The sequence below is a fragment of the Orycteropus afer genome, unplaced genomic scaffold (genome assembly GCF_000298275.1).
Source record: "Orycteropus afer afer isolate SDZICR_OR568_19922 unplaced genomic scaffold, OryAfe1.0 scaffold00452, whole genome shotgun sequence".
Classification (NCBI taxonomy): Eukaryota; Metazoa; Chordata; class Mammalia; order Tubulidentata; family Orycteropodidae; genus Orycteropus; species Orycteropus afer.
The window spans coordinates 696,603-701,816 of NW_006922039.1; positions in this window are offsets into that span (position 1 = coordinate 696,603).

Sequence of the window (5,214 nt, forward strand, 5' to 3'; positions counted from 1 at the left end):
ACCAGGTTCCCTCTAGCCTTTTTCTCTCTCAACTTTCTGTAATTGCTGCTTGCTCATCTTTTTTTTTTTTTTTTTTTTTTTTTTTTTTTTGCAATAGCTCCCTTCCTTTTTATGCAGTTCTTTCTGAATAAAGCCTTTCTTTACCTAAGTCTGGATTTGTTTTTATTTGACGGTACTTAAACATTTCACTTGATATTTCCTCACCTCATCCAGTGATTACTACTATAGGCATATGCTGAAAAGCAAAAAAATCAATCAGCCAGCATATTTTTTTAATGTCAACAGCCAGGCTGTTTTTTTTTTTTTTTTCTTGTTCAGTAAAATTATAGGATCCAGTACCTCCAACTGTATTTGCAATATTCTGTATGTCCTACTATTTTAGCAAGCTACTCTGTTTCTCCTTAAACAGTCTATCTGGGGAAGAAATGGTTTTGTTCTCAGGTCTCTGTGATGAGAAACAGCCTGTAATTAAGGAGTTGGCTCAGTTCACCTATGTATGGCTGAAAGGTTTCCAATACAGCTAGTTCCTCACTTATGATGCATCCTAGCTATGACGAACTACACTTAAGACCACCTTTTTTGTTTTGTTTTGTTTCGTTTTGGTATATCACATCAATAGTACAGGTAGTCCATGACTTACAATGGGGTTCAGTTCCAATGATTCTGCTGTAACTCAGTTCTGATAAAAGTCAAACACCTCTTTTTTAAAAAAAAAAAATCAAAATTATTGCCTTTTATTATCAGCATCCTTATAAATTTGATTTTTATTTGTCTTTAGGGGTTGGAAACATTACATATAAACTTAAAAAGAACAATAACATCAGTAAATTATGTAGTCCAATACTGTATGTAAGACATACTATAAATGATAAGATGTACAAAAAGAGAAAAAACCGTGGTAAATGTAGTTTATTACAACGCAAATACTTCATAAGTTGGGGACTACCTATAATATGTATTAAATACAATGTTGCAGCTGATGTTATTCTCAAATGTTCACTTGCAGATATTCAATGTTATGATTTATAAAGGCAATAATAATGAAAACTAAAAAAAAAAAAAAAAGAAGTACTTACATCAGAGCTGACTTACAATGGAGTCATTGCAATGAAACCACATTGTAGGTTGGGGACGACCTTAAAAAATTAAATGGTTGCTGATAGAACGGCCAAATGATATTACACAAAAAGAGGAGATAAATTGATGCAGTGGGTAAGGCATTTGGCTGCTAAGCAAAAGGATGGTGATTCAAACCCACCAGCTGCTCTGTGGAAAAAAAGATGAGGCAGTCTGCTTCTGTAAAGATCTACAACCTTGGAAACTCAATTGGGGTCACTATGAGTTGGAATCAATTTGATGACAATGAGTTGTTTTTTTTTTTTTTTTGGAGGGGGGGAGTTGAGAAATATATATACTTGGATGCATGCTACTGTTTTTTGTTTTGTGTTTTACTTTTCTTCCCCTACTTCATTAGAGCTTAAATTCTAAAGTGTTTGGCTTGTGGAAGGTTGCAGTCTACAGCGGGCAGCCTAACTCCTTTTTGAGTTTTTCCATAAGTTCAGACAACTATTTGAGTTATATTACTTCCTCAATGTTTGCTGCCTACTAAACCAGAAATGTGGCTATGATTAGACAAGCTCAGGGAAGGGCAGTTTGCTCTCAGAAAGAGTGTGGTTGAAAGTAGATTCACTAGTATGCAGAAAGATGCTGACACAGAGAACTAGGGAATTTGCCTGGGGATTTTCTGAAAATAGCCAATCAGACCCAAGTTATCTAAGTTAAAGACTGGGAGTCCTTGTACTGTCTCTTAGCCATCCTTTGGCTATAAGTCAGGGTCACATGATCATGAGTCATACTCTGACCACCACATAACCAGGTGGTTGAAGCCCCAAAACCAATCTTGCAACCTTTCATAACCTGCAATTGTATACGTATACCAATCTTGGTCTTCTCCCCCTCCTCTCTTCAGTAGACCTGCCTGTGACAGTGATGGATTGACCTGCCACCAATCATGACCTTGTTGTGATGATTTCCTTTGCTCTCCATCATATATTTGAAAACCATGGCTGTAAGTCAGAGGATTCCTTCAGCTTTTGCACTGTGTACATGCTGGCAGTTTCCCTCATCTGGATGATTATGTTTTTAGTTTGTCTTTGTCCTGTTTAAGGTTTAATCAAAGGATCTCTATAGAATATGTTTGAATTTGGGGTCTTTTTTTCCCCTAGCATACAACATGATAAAAACTGTTACTATTCTACTTTCAAAACTGTCTAATTATCTTATGAAGGAATATTCCTATGAAGAAATAGACTGCTTTAACAAAAATGTTGTGATTGCCAGAAAGATCTAATTCTTGCTACTTTGACTAACACTTTGACTTGCTATTGACTAATAAATAATAATTGGCTGCCACAAAAGTTACAGCTATTTATTAACATTGTTAGGAACAAACAGAAGGACATGCCTGTGGTATCATTCATCACAAGGGCCAATGAACAAACCAAATTATAATCTGGACTTCCAGTTTCAGTTCCAGCATGCAATATGCTTGGAAGTCATCACTGCTTTCTTAACAACAAGAAACTGATGGACAAATAGAAAATAAACAACTTTTCTTGGATACTTTAGAGAATTGAGGCGGCAAGGCAAACTGCCACCTTAAAATATGAAGAAAAAAAAGCTTATCCAGATAGATACAATAGAACACTAAGCATTTGCTTATCTAAAGCAGTTGTTAGATGCCATAACTGAATGAGAAACTCCTCAGACCCCCATAGGAATTCCACCTGGTTTTCAAGTAAGAAAGATCCATCCAGTTGGGACCCTGGCAAGGAGTGTGGAAGAGTACCCATTGTAATATCTTCTCAGAATATTCTCTATAACAAAAGCCTACTCTCCTGGAAGCAAGATTTCCCAGAGGGCAATACTAAAACTTTATCCTACCAAAATGAAAGGGATTCCTCCCCATTCCAGCATGTGATAGCTTCCTTGTATCATTTATTATTGTTTCTGTGTACCATGGAGTCTATTCTGACTCATAGCAAACTCATGTGAGAGAATAGAATGGCCCCATAGGTTGTTGTGTGCTGTAATCTTTTAAAAAGCAGAACACCAGGTATTTCTCCCACAGAGCACCTGAGTGAATTCAAACCACCAACCATTTGGTTATTAGTCATGCCCTTAACTTTTGTACCACCTGGGCTCCTTCTTATCTCATCTAAGGAGAAAAAGTACATAGTCAATAGGGGACAAGACATCAAGGAAATTGAGAATACTGCAGTTAGGAAAAGGAGTAGGATGCAATGGGGAGTAAAAAAAAAAAAACACTATACTACTTCAAGAGGAAAAGAAACATTAATAAAGACTAAATACCTGTACTGAGGCTGAATCACAAAATTATAGAATGTTGCGCCAACATACACACTATCACTACATCAACGAATCTCCAGTGTAATAACAGTAAATTACAGCTGAAAGAGATAAGACATATACTCATTCTGAGAAGTAGTATAAAGAGAAATTCCAAAGCTAAGAGGGATAACCAAAACAAAGACACTAGAGAATGTTCTAGTACATATAGCTACAAGAAAGTTTACATACCCCAAGTCCTAGCCAGATTAACATAAATCCTCACACCAAAGATTTCTTTACTACAGTGTTCTTATTACCAATACAATGTGTTGGCTTTCAAGGAAAAATTAAAAAACATGCCAAAAGACAGGATAAACCACAATTTAATTGATGAGAAAAAGCAAGCATCAGAACAAATACAGATGCAACACAGATGCTGGAAAAGAATTTAAGATATATCTGATTAATATGCTAGGGCTTCTAGTGGAAAACAAAAAATATGCAAGCCCAGTGAGTAATGTCAGCAGAGATGTGTAAACTATAAGAAAGAATCAAAAGTAAATGTTGTTACTGTTGTTTTTAGGTGCCGTCGAGTCTTGTCTGACTCATAGCAACCGTATGCACAGAAGAATGAAACACTGCCCGGTCCCGCCCCAGCTCCATGATCCTTTCTATACTTGAGCCCATCATCGCAGCCACTGTGTCAATCCATCAGGTCAAGGGCCTCCCCCTCTTTCATCGACCCTCTACCTTACCAAGCATGACATCATTCTCCAGGGAATGGTCCCTTCTGACAACATGACCAAAGTAGGTGAGAAGTATGGCCATTCTAGCTTCCAAGGAGCATTCCACTGCATTTCCTCCAGGACAGACCTGTTAGTTCTTTTAGCAGTCCATGGCACTTTCAATAGTCTTCACCAGCACCAAAATTCAAAAGCATCAACTCTTCTTTGGTCCTCCTTATTCCTTGTCCAGCTCTCACATGCATATGAGACAATTGAAAATATCATGGCTTGTGTCAGGCACACCTTAGTCTTCAAGGAGACAGCCTTGCTCTTCAGTACTTGAAAGAGGTCCCTTGCAGCCAACTCACCCAGTGCTATATGTCGTCTAATGTCCTGCCTGCTGCTTCCAGTGGCGTAGATTGTAGAACCAAGCAATGTGAAATCTTTGACTTCAGTCTTTTCTCCATTTACTATGATGCTGCTTATAGGTCCAGTTGTCAGAATTTTTGTTTTCTTTATATTGAGGTGTAATCCATACTGCAGACTGTATTCTTCAGTCTTCATCAGTAAGTGCCTCAAGTCATCCTCACTTTCAGCAAGCAAAGTTGTGTCGTCAGCATATTGCAGGTTGTTACTGATTCTTCCTCCTATCATGATGCCACGTTCTTCATATAGTCCAGCTTCTCAGATATTTTGCTCAGCATACAGATTGAATAATTATGGGGAATGGATTCAACCCTGACACACTCCCTTCTTGATTTTAAACCATGCAGTGTTCCCTTGTTCAGTTTGAACAACAGCCTCCTGGTCAATGTACAGGTTCCTCATGAGTACAATCAAGTGTTCTAAAATTCCTATTCTTCTCAATGTCATCCACAATTTGTTATGATCTACACATCAAATGTCTTTGCATAGTCAATAAAATCAAAAGTAAACATCTTTCTGGTATTCTTTGCCTTGAGCCAAGATCCATCTGACAGCAGCTATGACATCCCTTGCTCCACATCCTCTTCTGAATCCAGCTTACATTTCTGGAAGGTCTCTGTCAATATCTGCAGCCGTTTTTGAATTATCTTCAGTAAAATCTTACTTGCTTGTGATATTAATTATATTGTTCGATAATTTGCACATTCCGTGA